Below are 20,327 nucleotides of genomic sequence, written 5' to 3' on the forward strand. Positions count from 1 at the left end.
AACAGCCATAGAATTGCCTGAATAAGTCCTCTGCATGTACTGTCAGATAAAAACGTCAGAGAGGCAGAAAAAGAGTGTAGTAACCCATTAAGAAAGGTAACATATGTCTGGAATAATATCCCTGCAGGCACTGTCATATAACATAAGTGAGTGAGCCTGAAAAAAGATTGTTCTAACATATTAATAAAGGTATAATATGTCTTGAACATGTCTGCCATAAACACCGTTAAAACAAATAAAGGAGTGAGCCTGTGGCAAAGTGTGCAATGTCATTAATAAAGGTCTAAAACCCAGAGTGTGTCTGTGTCACAGAGTCTGAAATGTTGTTGTACCCTTGCATTATAGAAACAGTACTGTTTGAAAATGTGCTGGCAACCTAGAGTTATGCAGTCCCATATAAAGTGGGTGATGGAAGTGCTAGTAGCTGTGAAATGTATATACAGTCCACAATAGTCAGTTACTGGCTGGCATGAATAAGTAAACCTGGCACACGTGTAGCATGTAATTATTCACCAGAAATGTGAGTGTGTGTCAAGAAATGCAGGGTTCTGTACAAATCGAAGTGAAAATGTCATGTGAAAACATCCCAGGTATGTAGATAAAGAAATATAAATGCAAACAAGAAATATGTAGCAGTAACATCTGCATCCTGGACAGTTAGTATGTCAGATATAGGTCAGGCATATATTGAACTAGCCAAACCCATGACACAACCTAATGTATGGTGGCAAGTGTAATAATACAGGTAGGGGATATACACTTGCAGTCACTGGGAATGTAGTGTAGACTAAAAGGTCATTATAAGATGTTAACCAAGGTTTTTTCTACACCCTACCGTATGTGCATAAACCATGCAATTCCACACCTCAATGGGTATGTGTAACCTTAAATATTTGTTGGGACATATGTCCTATTGTATTATAAATATTTGCATTGATGTTCATGCATGTGCCCTGTTCAAATACCACATTCATGGTGGCCTGTTGCTACCAAACATCCCTGCATGCTGTTGGAATATCCAGTGTCGTTCAATATATGCATGTGTTATGCTTGCTGTTCAACTGTTGGAACCTTGGTGTGTTGGGTTAATGGGAATATTACTGCATGCTGTTACAACTAATCTGGAATGTTGTTGTTTATGTTGTAATTAAACACACCTAATCACAGAACGTATGGGAAGGCCGGTCCCAGCAGACCCACCTGTCCCTCCTCAGTTGGCGAGTGCACCTGGCACCAGCAGCTCCGGTGCCCAGCCCAGGCTCCCCTCCTCCATTGGTCCTGTGCCACCTTCGGGTGGAAGCGCTGCAGGGGATGGGGCTTGTCCCCCCCAAGTAAGCGTGGGCGGAGAAGGGCCACCTGTCACCCTTTGAATGGTCCGGGCTGTGGTGCGTAGGGAGATACAGCGTTCAGTCGCTGATCCCCTACGCCAGCTTGAGGCGAGAGTGGTGCATCTCTCGGGTGAGCCTGCCCATCCTACTCAGCCCCCAGCACAGCCACCCTCGGGGCTGTGAAGGTGCAGTGGTGACTGCCCATGGGTGGGGATCTCAGTTCCAGTGTTACCATCTGTGGGCTCATGGGCTTGCGATTTCCAAACAACCTTCCCCGTCAATTGTGTTCACCCACCCCATGTGTCAAACTCCGCCCCTGTATGCATCTTGTTTGTCTTGTCTGTTTACCTCCCCAACCTACCTCCCCAAATATACCTACATCCTCTACCTCACATTCCACTCTCACCTGAAAAAAAAAAATAAAAAAAGGGGCAATCTGATCCCACAAAAAAAATTATGCCCCATGCATAGCTGCCCAATTCGCATACATGTCCGCTGGACATGTAAACTGATAATTCTAATTGGCAGTACAACATATTTTGATGTTCTCACCCATCTCTCAGGGGTGGAAAGTTTCAAATTTCACATCAAATTTCATACATATGCACAGCTGTTGCTGGTAAAGAAATGGGCAGCTATGGACCTTCCCTACACCCATCCTGCACATCCCGAGCTGGTTTCCCTACTGGCTTTCCCTCTTTGTGCCCCCTTTTTCACCACTTTCCTATCTCCCCATTTTCTTTTCTTTAAAAGAAATTAGCGCGGGTGTTAGCGGGAGTAAGCACTTTTAAGCAGTAGTTAGCGGGGGTGCGCGGGTGTGACCTTGTGTGTGCTTAGCTAAGCATTGCTAAGCATCGCGCAAACCCGCCCAAACCCGTGCAAACCCACTTACAACTGCTTAAAAGTGTCTTAGTCACTCTGTATGACAAGGATCTTGTACTGCTCAGCAGCAAAATAAAATACCCTTGTCAGCCTCGAACCCGGGACTTTGGACTCACCAGTCTGCATGAAGAACCACTACACCACAGCAGATATGCAATAACTTAGTGCTGAAAGCAATATATCATGCATTACCATGAGTGAATGTAAAGGGAAAATAGGAATGGCATAACGCAAATCTTGTTCTATGGTCCTTAACCAGCAGGTGTTGTTGAATTGCATGACATGACTGTGAAAAGAGAATCAGCCATGCTAGTAGGGAATAAGGTTACAGTAGCAGCTTACAAACCCCACACAGTATCAGAACAGGATAAACACTGGCATATTTGCATAGGTCACAGGCCAGACCCCCCAACAGTGACTGCTCTACAGTGATGACCCTGATTTGTAAACAAATGTTAGCTGTGCCCATCAGACTCCCTGTGAAATATACTAACAGTAGGCAGAAAGGTGTTGAATCTCACTTAATGACAAATGTCAATAAGTGAGAGTAGACACCGCTTGCACATCAGAAAAGGTGTAGTAATAGATATGCTCTGAATCCCCCAAAGTCTGAACTGCAAAATGACTGAACTATATCACAGGTGTATCCCAGTTATTTGTACCTTTCCCAGAGGCTGTTCAAATATATACATGAGAGTATCTGAGGCCTGGAAGAGTCAGAAACACACAGGCATATCAGCTTGTCTGCTGTTACACACTCTGCAAATAGCTGTAGAATGAATCCCACAAGCATGCCCTTATGTAGAAGTACAACACAGAAATATCAAAGGATGTAGCCATGTACTGCTAGCAACCACCTGTGACAATGCCATTGTTCAGGTGCTGAAAAGACTGCTGTGGTGCACAGTCAAAGAATACTAGGCTGACCTCTGTCTACCATCTGGTTATGCCCAAAGGTGGGAGCTACTCAGACAGACTACAAGCCTTCATAGACTTACAGGTACACAGCAACTCTGCATGTTCAGTAAGATAAACATCACACGATAATAAATAATGCACTCTGCAGTTCTGCACCCCTACCCAAAGGTACTATATACCCGTGTAGTCAGGCACAACCAAGGGTGTAGGTAGGCATACACAGTGCAGAAATATGTCCAGTTGTCCTGAGCAGACTGTGCTAATGTCAACACAAACAAACCACAAACTGTTCAGAAGTGAGTAACGTACTAATGACAGTATAGCAGTTCACAAACAGTGCATGTTCCTGATATTCATAATTGGTAGTACAACATACTTAGTTGTCCTCACCCCTCTATCAGGGGTGGAAGGTTTCAAATATCCCACCTAATGTATTGCATATGTACAGCTGTTGCTGGTAAAGAAATTGGCAGCTATGGACCTTCTCCGCACCCATCATGTACATCCCAAGCTGGTTTCCCTGCTGTCTTCCCCTCTTTGTGCACCCTTTATCACCACATTCCTATCTCCCCATTTACCTTTCTGTCAAAGAAATGAGCACGGGGGTTAGTGGAAGTGAGCACTTGTAAACGGTAGTAAGTGTGTTTGCACCAGTGTGCTCATATGTGTGCTTAGCTTAGCATTGCTAAGATATGATAAGCTACGCCAAGCTTAGCTTAATATTGCTAACATAAAATAAGCTAAGCCAAGCTTAGCTTAACATCGCTAAGCATCGCGCAAACCTGCGCAAATCCGCTTACAACTGCTTAAAAATGCCTTAGTAACTCTGTATGACAAGGCCCTTGTACTGCTCAGCAGCAAAATAAAATACCCTTGTCAGTCTCAAACCCCACACCTTGGACTCACCAGCTGCATGATGCACCACTTAGCCACAGTAGATATACAATAACTTGGTGCTGAAATAAATATAACATGCATTACAAGGAGTGAATGTAAAGGGAAAATAGGAAAGCCATAGGAATACATTGCAATAAAGAAATATAACATGCATTACAAGGATTGAATGTAAAGGGAAAACAGGAAAGCCATAGGAATACATTGCAATAACTACAGTTGTATGCCAGTTAATTCCCTAATTCCAAAAGAAAGTACATACTCCCATGTATCCAGTGTTAGCAATAGGAGGTGTGAGTAAACTTACACACTGAGAAGAGTGTACTGCAAGAAGCAACAGTCAGGTTTTGGTACAACATGCATTTCACTGGCTACAACCCAGCTTCAGCTATGAGACATATACCAACCTTCTGACTGACACAACAGTGTCCACAGCAAACTAGCATGGTCCCCACCTTGCAAAACTGAAAGGCCTATGCCTACCTAACCTATCATTTTATAGCAATGTCCTGAAATCACAGTGAGAACTGCAATTACCACACAGCAGGCTGCATGCAATTACTAAATGATGGGCACCAACTGGTGCAGAGGCCATCACATGCACATGTGCAGATACCTACAAAAGCAGCCTGTACTTGCTGTCCACCCATGCAATAATATCATTGCAGCAACTGGAGAGAGAGAGTGAGAGAGACAGACAGACAGAGACAGACAGACAGACAAACAGAGGCAGTTGGAGACACCAAACCAAAAAAAAAAAAAAAAACACGTCAACAGGTACAACAGACAGAGGTGAGAAATACAAAGGTAAGGTATGTAACAGAGATGTATTTGCTGGCATCCGAATGATGTGTCTGAAGGGTACTCTACATACTGTGAACCCTCCATATGTGGTAGCAGTCCGTATCTATATGTATATGTAGATGTGCATAGGGCAAGAGACATACTGCAACTGTTAGTGAAGGCTGGACATATATATGTAGTTGAAGGTTGCTATGTGCACATATCTATGTAGGTTGTAGTGTGTGGCATTGAAAACAGCAAGCAGTGCAGGTATATGTCATGTGGTGGTTAAATGCTGTGGGACTGAGTTACAGCCAGTGAGGTCTGCTACAGCTATATGGCCTAAGGTCAGCGAAATGTATTCTGCACAACACTGTGCAATATTATTACATAATTGTATGTCTCATAACTGTTTCATAATTGATATTCCCATGATGAAAGGTGGGCAGTATTTGTGCCTATATGTGAATGTATATGTACAGCAATGGATGTTTACAAGTATGTGTGTATGTATATATATATATATATATATGTGTATATATATATATATATATATATATATAAATATACATATATAGATAGATAGATAAATATATATATATATATATATATATATATATATATATATATATATATATATATATATATATATATATATATATATATATATATATATATATATATATATATATACATATATATATATATATACATACATAGATATATACATATATAGACACTATATATATATATAGATATATATATATATATATATATATATATATATATATATATATATGTATATATATGTATATATATATATATATATATATATATATATATATATATATATATATATATATATATATATATATTTATAGTGAGAGAGGGAGACACGCGGTCAGACGTATTGCAACAGGTGCCTGGTGACCAAGGCATGGACTGAACACCAGTGTTGATATTGCAGTGCCATACCCCATTCCAAAACACTTTACCCACTAACTACCAGATAGGTGATTGCCTGCCCAACACTGAAGGTGTCAGAAGGGAACATGGGACACAGGTGGACAGTAGCCTCCCCTTTGATATTCACAGTGCCACACTAGTCTTGTAATCTGTCTACATGGTATGTGTCATCACAAACGTTATGTCATGTACGGAAATATAGGTCAGTGTTCGCCTGTACTCATCACAATGCCCCATGTGGTATGTACCTCACATGACAACTACAGCAAGTGGAAAGGCCACAGACATACCTCACAAAGAGTAATACTGCCCTCAAACACATACCCTATGCAGACTGACTGACTTAAACAGATACAGTGCATTGCATACCGGCCACCCAGAGGTTACCTCTGCCGAACATACAGAGGTATGTCACACCCATAGCAGTCAACCACCATGTCAACACCTCACAATCCCACCGGGCTACACGGCCTAGGTCCCTAATCCCCGCCACCTCACTAAACAGCACATGCTGGAGGAATAGGCTCCTATTGTCAAATATGCCATACTCTGGAGTAAACCACCCAGCATTAACAAACAAGGCTCCTCAGTAGCAGATGTCACACATACCCCTGATGATTGTCTGGGGGATAGGTAACACACCCTGGGAATCACCTCTGTGTATCCGGTTGACAGGAGCAAGTGAAATCAAATTACATGTGTGTCAAAGGCCAGGGTAGCATATGGCTAGGCTGCTCTAGGCCCTAGGGCCAATAGCGTATTACCTGCCTATGACACAATGCACACACACATGTACTCAGTGCAATACCTGCTATGTGAGGTGGAATGAGTGTGACAGTGAATATGTGCAAGGTCTGTAACGGTGTGATAGCTTAGTGTGAGGTTGTTTCTGTCATGGTCATTTGTGTCCTAGGTGTGAGGCCAGAGAAAGATGTGTCAGTTATTGGGATGCAGACATAGTAGGATGGCATATGTTGTGACGTAGTTCCTTGTGTACGACTGTGGTGTCCCATCATAGGCTGAAGCAATACTTGTATGTTCAGTAAGTGGTACTGCTGGTGAATCCAGCTGACATTTGAATTGTTGTACTACCTGAAGCTGTAGGCCTAAACAGCACAGTATGGTGTATGTTCACATTCCCTGGTAATACTGTCTTGCGTGTTTCCTGTAGTCTGCACAGATTACATACCTCAGGCATAGGTATCTGTAAGTAGGGGCACACAGTACTGTAAGGTACACAGGAAATGCTCATCTGTGTCAGCATACATTTGTGTGTTGTATAAATGTCTGATGTGTGTGTAATGGTGCCTGTACAATGTCCGCAATCACATGTGTGTTGCAGGGTTTGCGTGTGTACCTAGCAACATGTATACTCTGTTACAGCAGTATGCCAGCTATATTAACAACTGTGCACATATGTTAGGTAGGGGTATGGCATCAACAACTAGGGTGGGTTACTGGTTATACTGTAACTGTACTTCACATTCATTGCAATTGATGACATATTTCTTCATGCATTAGCTTGATATGTACCCCCATGGCGGGGCTGTGCATTGGATCCCAAACAGTGTGCCGAGTACTGGTGTATACTGGTTTGTTATATGGAGTGTGGCAGGCACTGTCAGCCAGTTGTGGGCTGAGCACTGATATGTGGTATTGAATTTGTGTATCCTCTGACAGATGAACAGATGCTATATATGGCAGTTAACTGATATCTGTACTGTATAATGTTAAGTGTGCCACATGACTTGCTCACACATATCGTTTACTTGTCTTCCAGGCTTATGGCTCATCAAAGGAATCCCTCCTACACAGCCGCAGAGGAACAGGAAATCCACCACAGCCTGGTTCAGCACTATACCCTGCTGTTTTCCAGGGCCAGCCAGCACCAGCATGAGCGGACTGCACTGTGGCAAGATCTTGTTCATCGGGTAAATGACATAAGCATGCATAACCGGACATATGAGCAGGTACGCCATCACTGCAGTGATTTAATTAGACATGTCCGGTGGCGTGCGTCTGATATCCATAGACAACAGCTTGCCACAGGTGGTGGGGTGGCCATACATCCCCCCCTCACCAGAATGGAGGAACTGCTCCTAAGTGTGGTGGCTCCTGCCTACAGCAGCAACAACATCACACGTGTGTCATTATGGAGGCTGGAGCCACCCAGCATGGTGACATGGAGCATGCCGGTAACATGCCCTAGCTTTAGACTTCTGTTACCTGTATTGTTAGAATATGCATATGTGAGATGTGTACTGTGTTTAGCAGTTGTGCTGCCTATTGTGTGCAATACTGATATTTTGAATAGTATCCGTACACCTATGCCTGTTGTTCTACTGTAGTTTAGCACACTCACAGTAGCAATGCCACAGTTGTAGCCACTGACAAACTGTGTCATATTCTTGTAGGTCCCTCTGGTGTGACAGCAGGGCAGACGATACATGCTGGTGAGTGTGTTAACACTTTAAAATTGGTATTGAAATGTGCATGTCATAGGTGAGGTGTAGGCCATCTTCACATAACACACCTACGCATAAGGCATGCTGTGCATGTTTGCTGTGAGACGTTAAACATCTCAGTAAGTCAGTAGCTGCCTCAATCACATGCAATGCACAGAGCATCAGACACAAATGTGGCAACACTGTACTGCACATTGGATAGGCATAGTTGACACACATGTACACAACATAACACGTTTGTCATACACAGTACACCTCAACATGCTACACAAAGTGTAACCAGACATCCACTGCCAGGTCACACGTCAGTATCCCACATGTCATCCACACACCACACATAATATACCTGAGGGGTAGGGGCCTAGCATGGGGCTGTGCAACACTCTTCAACACATAACACAGTCATGTTAGGCAATGCTCCCTATTGGGCACCTCACACACCCTTGTGCAATGTGGCTGTGTAATTGTGAACTTAGCCACGGCACTGCGGTTCAGGTACAGCATGCTAGGTGGTGGTCTAGCACACTTTAGTGGCCTTGAGTGACCACATGATGCATGATGATGATGGCTAATGGTACTACACCCCATACAATTACAGTGACCACAGTACTACACATAGCTGTCATTGCTTTGCACCGCCATGTTGTGTGTGCACACATATGCACCTATGCACATTATGCATAGCATGTTGTGTGTGTGCAAACATATGCAACTATACACAATATGCATAGCAGTCGCATTCTGTACAAAGTGGCACATATTTGTCCTGGAATGATATTGGGTATATAGGTCACATGACACACATTGGGTATGTGTGATGTTTAATGTTGCAGTCATGTACCATGCAATGTCATGGCTGGCACTGGCATATCTGGAATATGACCCACACTCACCATAACCACTGTACAATGGCCATGTCCAGGATTGGTATTCCATCACGTATACATGCAAAACTCGTCCCATGTGTGTACATAGCATACATGTGCTACACCTGTGTCCACAATTATCTGCTACAGATACAGACACTGCATTCAGACATGGAAATCCATGTGACACACAGATAACACATGCAGCCATGGTATGTATACCTGTGAGTGATGGTGCACAGGACATTGCAGAGCTTATAATACTTGCACAGAAATGTCGTGTCCTTGTACACATTGTGTTCCAGGGTGTAGGCAATCACTGAACATGTACACACATGCACCACAGCCATGTACACTGTCATTAACTATGGCTGTCTACACTCACACTGCATAGACTTGATCAACACATATTCTGCATGCTGACACGTGTGACATGACTGTTTGCCTTGTGAAACTGTCACCCACCTTCAACCACTATTGAGTATGTTTTGGATTGCTGTTGCGTGTCTGTATCTGATGTAGTGAGGAGTGTGCATGTGTTCCTGTGTGCATGTGTTCATGTGTGCATGTGTGCATGTGTTCCTGTGTGCATGTGTTCCTGTGTTCCTGTGTGCATGTGTACATGTGTGCATGTGTGCATGAGTGCATGTGTGCATGTGCAGACCGTAAAGTGTGTTTCCTGTCTTCCTCTCACAGGTGCTGAGTTAGGGGTTGGCGAAAGCAGCAGGTGACCTGAAGCCACTGCCACGAATAGTGGTGATGATGACACATGTATTTTGGCACAGGAAGATTTGACAGGGTCTGTCATTGGTCCGCCAATCGACAGTACACAGCGTTCAACCCCATCTATGCTCACACTCATACTGTCAATACATCCCTCACCACCAATGGCCATAGGCGAGGGACAGCATACAGTTGGCATTGACCAGGAGAGTGTGGTACCCATGGCACCTACATCCCCTCACAGCAGCCATAGCCATAGACCCGGAACAGTACCACATAGGCAAAGGTCCAGGGATTCTCGGGGGAGCACCACTGGTCGTATTGCCCCTGGCAGGCGTGCCCTCACAGGTCTTACGACGACCAGTATGTTCCGGGCTGTAATGCAGGCTCAGGCACGTATGGAACGGTACATCAGGCAGGGACTTAGGGTGCAGAGGGCTCATTACACCGCTATCAATGACAGCATCCGTGACCTTGCCGGTGCCATCCAGACTTACACCGAGGCCATTGATAGACGTTGGGGGGGAGACATTAGATGCCCTCCACAACATGTTTTCCATGAGCCAGGACCGTGCGGGACGGTTGCGATGTCAACGCAGACGCATGCCAGCAACAGCAACAGCTGGCAGTGGTCGCAGACGGCCACAGTTCACAGCCGCTCCTGTAGTGGCAGTATCAGCCCCAGCAATGCTGGGGCTGGCCTGTCCATTGACTGTCCCAGTAGACCACGTGCACATGGCTCTGGCCAGTCCCAGCAAGGACATGGGTCCAGTTGTCATACCTCTGCCTACAGTACCCAGTCAGGGTTGGTACCCGATACTGTCCATAGCACCCCTGCCAGGCACAGGTACTGTGTCCGTGGCCAGAGTCAGTGATCTGTACAGCCGAGCAGGTACAGTCTGTGGCTGTCCCACAAACTACTGTATATGGCAGCCACATGGTGGAGCTGTGTGCATGCAGACACACACACATTAAGCAAACAATTAGGGCTCACACATACACACGCACATTACATCAACATTGGCCCATGCTGTACTGTTGTCCCTCACACACACAAACACACACACACACACACACACACACACACACACACACACACACACACACACACACACACACACACAAACACACACACAGACATGTCGATTGGATGGGTCAATGTCAGGCTCTGGCAAACAACAAAACGCCCTGTGCATATGATGATATCTGTGCCGCCTCCTGTCATCTGAATTATTGACGGAGGGACAGGCTAACATGGTGCTGATGCACAGGGTGACACTATAGCAGTGTAGCAATAATAGCAAGTTGTCAACAAGGAAGTGTAACTACAGCCTTGTAGGTATATCTGAGCAGACATTATGCATCAAAGCTCTGATTGTCAATGTAGCATTGTTTACACCACTGTTAGGTCTGAGTATGTATTATCCACCCATGTGCCACTTGGCTGAAGTGTAATGTGTTGCCAGCATGTGTTAGTGAGTGGACAGTATGTGTGTGGTGTGTGCAGTACAGATTAGCAAGTGTACATCTGTGAACATGGTGGGTGCACACTGTCTGGATGTACATGCATAGTGGACACATGGGACATGCGGCATACCCTGTTGTACACATTGTTAACATCTCATAGCATCTTTCAATGGCCAGTATGCATTCTACTACAGTTATGTACTAACGTGTGTATGACATGGGTTGACACTATGCTGTGGGTGATACTGTTAATATCTGTCAATGATTTGCGGTCTGGTAGTATACACAACCTCAACAGCATGACTATAAGCAATCATTGGATGATGTCCTGACAAATGACACACAGTAGTAGGGAACCCAGTATCAACTGGATCCTTCTGGTGCTACACTATAACACTAACCAGTGGTAATGACAGCCACACATTACTGTGACCACACCTGTTTGCCATATAGCCCCCTTAGGTACATGCAGACACACTCGGGATGTGTCCATCCAAATCTGGAAATACATGGATTGGCCTACTATGCATTCCCTGGATGGGATGCATATCCTACACAAGGGTATCATACAGACAGATACCTGTTGTCTGATACATGCTGTATAGCAGTAAGCCGACTATGCCATAGTCATCCTCATGTACTATACATACTATCCCATCAGTACCACGCAGGTGGTAGCCCTCAACATGTATGTTGGGTACCAATGTGTACATACAGACTCATGTTATGTCATGTGTCCCTTGGTATCCACATATCCATAGGTATTGTGGAGTCCCAAGGTGTATCACATAAGACATTAGAGGCCTGAATGCATATCCACAAGGCAGTCGTACACCTATAAAGACTGTCCATTCTTGGCAGACTTTGTTGTGTATGACCATGTCTGACATATACCCCAGGCATATACCCTCACTCACACTACTCTTAAGTAACTGTCATGGGTGTGTGTGCCACAGAACATGACAGTGGACGGCCTTGTCACATACATACATATGTAACCTATGATCTGAGAAGCAGTGGCACTACCTGTCAATGGAAACAAATGTATGCATGTAGTATGCAGGCTTCACACCTATGTACTGATTGAGGGGACATGTACACATATATATTTGCCACGCAGATACCTGATGTTGTAATCATACTATGTCATACCATAGTAAAAGCAAAACCCACACCGCTTTGACTAACAGTCACACACACACACAGTCAGTATTTAAACCCCTATCTAGCTATATTATGATACTAGAGGGAGAAAGACGCATTAACACGGCACAATACTTGCTTTACTGGCTGGCTTTCCTTCTCTGGCTGTATTTGTAGGATGGTGACATCATCAGTCTTTCCAAAAAGGAATGTACCTCTTTCAGTGAGTTTTCCCAGTCTCCAAAAAGGAGACACCTCTCAAAGAAAATTGCATACATACACAGTCCCCCCCCCACACACACACTCTTTGTTTGCAGGATTCAAACCGCTGCTTAATTATGTTTTGATACTAGAGAGAGATGCATTAACACTGCATGCTATTTGCTTTATTGGCTGGCTTTCCTTCTCCGGCTGTATTTGTAGGATGGTGACATCATCAGTCTTTCCAAAAAGGAATGTACCTCTTTCTCCAAAAAGGGGACACCTCTCAAAGAAAACTGCACACATACACACTCACTGTTTGCAGGATTCAAACCCCTACCTAACTATGTTATGATACTAGAGTGAAACACAGTAACACGGCGCGCTATTTGCTTTCCTCGCTGGTTTCCCTTCTCCGGCTGTATTTGTAGGATGGTGACATCATCAGTCTTTCCAAAGAGGAATGTACCTCTTTTAGTGAGTTTTCCCAGTCTCCAAAAAGGGGACACCTCTTAAAGGAAACTGCACACATACACACCCGCCACACACACACACACACACCCCACACACACACACTGTTTGCAGCATTCAAACCCCTATCTAACTATGCTATGGTATGACAGAGAGACGCATTAACACGGCACGCTATTTGCTTTACTGGCTGATTCCCTTCTCCAGCTCCCAAAAAGGAGACAATCCTCAAAGGAAACTACACACATCTCCCCACACACACTCACTGGTTGCAGGATTCAAATCCCTACCTAACTATGTTATGATACTAGAGAAAAACGCATTAACACGGCACGCTATTTGCTTTACTGGCTGGTTTTCCTTCTCCGGCTGTATTTGTAGGATGGTGACATCATCGGTCTTTCTAAAGAGGAATGTCCCTCTTTTAGTGAGTTTTCCCAGTCTCCAAAAAGGGAACACCTCTCAAAGGAAACTGCAGACATACACACACACCCCCACCCACACACACCCTCTCACTGTTTTCAGAATTCAAACCCCTACCTAACTATGTTATGATACGAGAGAGAGACGCATTAACACGTTGCACTATTTGCTTTACGGGCTGGTTTCACTTCTCCGGCTGTATTTGTAGGATGGTGACATCATCAGTCTTTCCAAAGAGGAATGTACCTCTTTTAGTGAGTTTTCCCAGTCTCCAAAAAGGGGACACCTCTCAAAGGAAACTGCACACATACACACTCACTGTTTGTAGGATTTAATCCCTACGTAGGATGGTGACATCATCAGACTGGACATGGTGATGTGTGTACATTTTGTTTTATGCCATTCCAGGTATGGTCCATGTGGGTCAGCAGGTGTCAACAGCTTGAACAAGACCTCAGAATCCTTACCTTGTGTGATCTATCTGTGGACACATTGACATTCCATCATATGTCAACACATATTTATGCACAGCTTGTTGGTATTGTGGATACTACATGTGTCTGGGATGTTGATAAAGGGCTATTCAAAGTCTATGTGACACGTGTAGATGTGTTCATTGATGTATGTCCCGGGTGGCTGCCTTGCAAACAGTCTAGCATGTTTGGGAACCATGATCCGCACATGAACATACCATGGTTGGTAGGGTTGTGTGTATGTCAGCTTCCAATAGCTCTGTTTATGACTGCAACCATGATGGACTCCATGACCTTGCAGATCAGACTTCATAGGCATACTGGACTTGACTTCCCATGGTGTGTTGTGCACCAACACTTGTGGGAAGTGCAATATGTAGCTGTGACACATTCAACGGTTCCACATCCTGTGTAGGGGGTGAGGCTCAGCTGACTGTTCAGGTGCATGATCTGTTTGTTCTGTAGTTTGTGCATGACACATATTGGGAATCAATGTATTCTACTTGCTGCCATGCTTTTGGCAGTGGGGGTAGCTGCTCATCCATTCTACATGTGATATCTCCTGGTATGATGATGTGGACTATTGTCAGTGGGAGATGGGTATGTACATATGGGCCTGTCTGTCATGATGTCAGCATTGTCACTCAGGTACAGTTGGCCCTGATTCAGGACATATATGGGTGTACATTGCTATTCATGACATAGCTGAAGGAGGTGTCATGATTCAGTCTAGACTCCTTCTCAGATACTCTTTACAAAACACCAACGAACATGAGCACTACTCCCTGTTATACTCTTTTACATGCTTAACACCTTACTGATCCTTTGTGATCAGGCTACAGAGTATGTCATGATAATATCCTGGCATGCCAGGGGTCAGTTTCGTGTGTACTCTTCAGTCCAGCTGGTGGATATTGTGATATTGACACAATGTCACATCTGCCTCATGTACACAGACAACCCTCTCCTCCTCCCGACAAACTCAGATATATGTGTGAGACGCACCTATATAGACATACAGGGTGCTGAACTCTCTCGACCCATGACTGGCACAGTCTATCAGGTGGTGAAGGTAACCACACACACCACATATCAGTCTCACATATCCTCTAGCAACAGCACTCAAACCACATTATCATACATAGACATACGCGGATGCTGTAAATGTACTCTACCTAAGCAGCAAAGACCTCCAAAGCAGACACACACACACCTGCTACCCCACTACAATACCCACATAACACATAGTTCACAATGTCAGTGTGCCACACAGTCACTGCCCTTCGGGCTAAACAACACACCTGATACACTTGTAATAAGCGACACTTATTGTCAGACACACTGACGTACCACTCACCAGCCCTAACAAGGGAATAATCACTTTGGGCTGTATTTTGGGTGCCAGGATCTACCTCATAACACAGGCAGTCAGGTCACTCCAAAGCAAGTACAGGACTGGCACCATCATTGTCCATGCTGGTGTGTATAACCTCAGACGTTACTCCCTGAACCACATGACATGATACATGGAGGAACACTCTGATCATGTAGCCCAGGCCAGTATGACCCTGACCTTGTCTAGCATCTTACACCCACCAATTATGATGTCACAGTATACGGACACACATATCACATTTAACAGTTGCCTACCAAATTTGTTTAATTCATAGGGGATACAGTGTCTGTCAGCCTATGGTGACATGCTCAACATGCCACGTAGCTTCACTATGGACAACTTGCACCTGTCACCCTTGGACTTTGGAATGCTGGCTAAGGCTCTTGCTACCACCATAGTGCCTTTTTTAAGCAGGGCTCAGAAGACAAACACACCTCCATAGACATTACAGGTTAAATGAAACTAAGGGTAATGCTGCTCAACACAGTTGTGTTAACCTCATATTGCGGCCACTGAGAACTCTCCTCAGTATGGAGGATAGCGATATCTGTGCACTGACATATGCCTGATTCAATCTCGCTTATGCACACCAGCACAACCAGGTTATATTTCATACCATGCTGTCTGACAACAAGACTTGGAACAGACAACACAACTAGGGGGAGTATCCATATACATCACAGATACACACAACTCCGGGTTAGTAGCACTGCACAAAGCATCACAGACCATACATATACAACTACCATTGTGCAATACTGCCTTTCAGTTTCTTGCCTGCTACAGAACACACTCCCAAACTCAGGAACCACACTCTGCTTTCGTGGGAACTATGGAGAATATGAAGGTCTCCACAAACACCCTTATATTGTGTGTCTTCATATACACAAATATTGACTGGGGATACTACTCAAGACCCGACACCCTCACCCAGCAGTCGCTACAATTTGTAGACTCATATGCTATGGCACAACCAGTCAGCACAGCCACAAGGGGGAATACATATTGGACCTGATCATCACCAACACGGGGACTCTATGTTCCACACCAGCGATATACCCCTCATTGGTAAGGTCAAAACATACATGTATCTCACTGGACATACATATACCCTCCACACACCCATCCTGGGTAATCTTGGTGAACTTCTCATGAGCCAACGTCTAACGTTATCGAAGCAAGGTGGTATCCTTCAGAGACCCAGAGACAGTGGCAAATACGGCTCACACTGCTGCATCCTTTACATACACATTCTATGGACACCTGATGGACTGCATGGATTGTGCTATCCCAAATAACAACAGGACTCACTACTCCAATGGCAGGGGACCTGTGTCATAGACCCCAGCCATTAATAAGCTGTACAACATCAGGAGGAAGCTACTACATGATAGAGCACAATCCCAGACTGGGAAGGCATCTGTGATCTGTACTAGCAAACAGCTACGATCACTCATGAACTTTTCTAAGGGCCGCTTCTACCAGACAATTGCAACAGACACATAGGACTATCACACGGCCTTCTTCAGTTATGTCAGGAATCTGTGTGGACACTCACTGATATGCTGTGAGTTACTGCATACTGACTAAATCTACCCTGAACCCACTGGCATTGCCAACATCCTGGCAAACAGGATCAGTGCAGATGTCTCCCACCCATCCCCCCTAAGGTGCAACTATACATCCCAACAAAGTATAACCTCCCTGACATCACACAGTAACAGGTGAGTGCTGCCCTCCCCAAAGTGTACATCACAGTATCAATGTGACTAGACAGTGTCCCAGCCAGCATCTTACATGAGCATCATGACAGACGCAACCCTCACATTACATCACTGTTCAATATCGGAGTTACCACAGGATATGTACCCAAGGAATGGCGTACAGTGACAGTGGTCCCGCTCCACACAGTTGGTGCCACAACGGACCACAGACAATATTGCCCTATAAGCCTAAGTAGCCTGTTCTGCAAAGCTATGGAGCGTATTGTCATGGGACTCATACACATAGACATTGGGAACCTACAGACACTGTGTCCTACACATTTCAGCGTTGTTGTGGGCAGATCTTGCCTCTTGAACCTGTTTGTATTCTTTAAATGGCTAACAGGTCCATCGACATAGGGACGGCTGTCCACACAGCCTACCTGAACTCTGCAAAACCCTTCAACACAATAACCCACTGGGCCATTATGCATAGGCTCACCAGCGTCGATATGGACACATATCTCACATGATGGATTGATACCTGGATCAGGGATAGCACCCACATGGTCAGAATTGCAGGTGCCATGTCTGACTATACACCAGTTACACGTGGAATTCCACACGGCTCGGTCCTGGGACCTCTCTTGTTCAGTATATATTTGTCTGACATACAGGCTACCATAGGGGGAATATGGCTGAACATGTTTGCACTTGACTGCAAACTGGGTGCCATGATCAACTCTCCAGCTGCCACATGCATACTCAAACAGGGTCTCACAGAGATGGATGACTGGTGCCTGAGCCATGGCCTACAGCTAAATGCCATTAGTTGCATAGTCATCCCCTTTGGGAATAACAACATGCCCACACATTACCACATAGGTAGTATTCCATTACATATGGTAGGAGTTGTTAGGGGTTTGGGGACATGACTTATTCGTACTGTCGCCTTTGACATTCATGTTGCCAAAGTGGTTGGACACACCTTCTATGTGGGCCACCTTATCCCATATGGTTTCACATCTAGATCGAGTGAGGTCATTGTGCCCTACACTCATCACATCCATGCTTCATTACAATGTCACATTTGGGGTGTACCTTACCCGACACCTGCAGCAACTGTACTGGCCACGGAAGTTCCTCACCAAGCAGATCTAGGGACTCACACAGATGCCCTGCACAGTTCAGATGCAGTCACTCCAGCTCTACTCAGTTGCTTACCACCTACTCGGATATGATGTGTGCCTGTTGTTTACAGATATACCCAACCCAGAATTACTGGACATGCTCCACCTCAGGATATCAGACTCCCTTGGAGCTACACACTCCAGGGATGTATACCTCAGCACAGATGTTAATAGGACTTTTTGGAGGGACAGATTCTTATCCCAGAGGCTCCACTCACTCCAGAATGTAATCCCAGTTTCACATAGGCAGAGCCACCCACTGACCACCTACTGGAGACATTTTGATGACTGTATGGGTGATCGTATGTTTACCCCTGGGATATCTTCTGTGTCCCTGCTAGACAGAGGCACACTAGCCTAAACATACATGGGCTATCTTGTGTGACCTACTATTCACACACACAGTGCAGTAATCTGACAGGGTTGCGAATGCCAAACACACTCTGGCTAGGCTTGTACATGCCCTAGGGCAGATAGCCTAGTATCGACCTCTGAACCTATGCTAATGTTCAAGATGCACAATGTTTCTTGCAGATACTGTTTGCAGGTCTTTATCATCTTTGCTTTACCAGTTTCTATGAACAACTTCGGTATCTGCAGAACATATTTGATTATGACAGGATTCCACTATATTATAGATGTGTCTGTTGTCATATGACTGTGTGCACAGGGCAGATTGCTGTATAGTGACAGGTTCTTGGGTTAACACATGCAACTGCCAGATGTGCGTGGCCCACTGCTGTACTCAGACATGGCCTAAGTGTGTGAGCATGCCCAGCTCTGCCATTCCGTGTTTTGTTGCCTGACATTTGTCTCATTTATTAAAGTGTGTGAGCATGCCCAGTGTGAGCTTTCAGTATGTTGCTATCTGAGGTCCACTACATTGGTTGATGTGTGCGAACATGACCGATATTAACATTTATACTGTATGTGTTGGAAGTCAGGTTCTGTTCTCACTGCAGGACTTACCTTTGTGTCATAACTCGACAAGGATTATGCTGTACCTGCAGGGTTTCCATGAAATACTTTGCATAGACTTATCAACATTCCTTCATACAGGCTGACCACTGCAATACTGTCATGGTTTAATAGTTCAGTACTTTGGCTATAGTGCACAGTATCCTGAGTTCGAGGCCCATCACTGCTTTATATTTTCATACTGAGCAGACCAGACTGCTGAAGGGCCCGTTAAGCAAATATGAGCATGTCGGCTTTTGTTCAGCTATGCCCTACTTAGACCAGGCTTGTCTGACATTGCTCAATATTCACCAACATTGCTGGACGTTGCCCAGTATTACTGAACATTGACCACAGTTGTGCTAGTTGGTGTGTGCGATTTTGTTTGCATATACTACATGGTGGTAAATGCTGTTTAGCGCTGCTTTATATTGCTTAACACATGGCAATCATGCCTTAGGTGGTGCTGCAGGGCTGCCTATGCTGGATGCACATACTACACTCCCTGTACATGTTTGAAAGCAGGTAGTGTCAACTTAGGCATCCCTTTTACTACATGTGCGAGTCGGAGAGAGGTATCATTTCCAGAGTTCCTACTGAGCCAGTGTATGTGCTATGCATTGCCTCTTTGCCAAGGCCAAAGCATACTGGGCATGCCTCCTTCTGCCTACTGGGGCAGGCTCAGGTTGTTCCTCCTCCGAGTCACGCTCTGCCTGTGATGGCCTTGGCAATGTTGGGGGGCTGTTTGGCCCAGGCCTATGCTGGTCCTGCTGCAGCTGTTTTCACAGGATCATATTATGTAGCATAGCACATACCATGACAATTTGGGTACATGTAGTTGGTGAGTACTGCAAGGCTCCACCAGATGTGTCCAGGTATGGGAACTGTGACTTGAGCAGCCCAAACACATGCTCTATTATATTACGTGTTTGTGCGTGCACCTCATTATGGCATTCCTGTTCAGATGTGTGTGCATTTTTGATGGGTGTCATCAGCCACGGCTCCAGTGCATAGCCAGCATCCCCCACTAGGTGACCATGTGGGATGTCCCCACTGGCAAATGTCTGGTACAGCTGTG

This window comes from Protopterus annectens, chromosome 12.part0, assembly GCF_019279795.1.
Source record: "Protopterus annectens isolate FY-2018-M chromosome 12.part0, PAN1.0, whole genome shotgun sequence".
Taxonomy (NCBI): Eukaryota; Metazoa; Chordata; order Ceratodontiformes; family Protopteridae; genus Protopterus; species Protopterus annectens.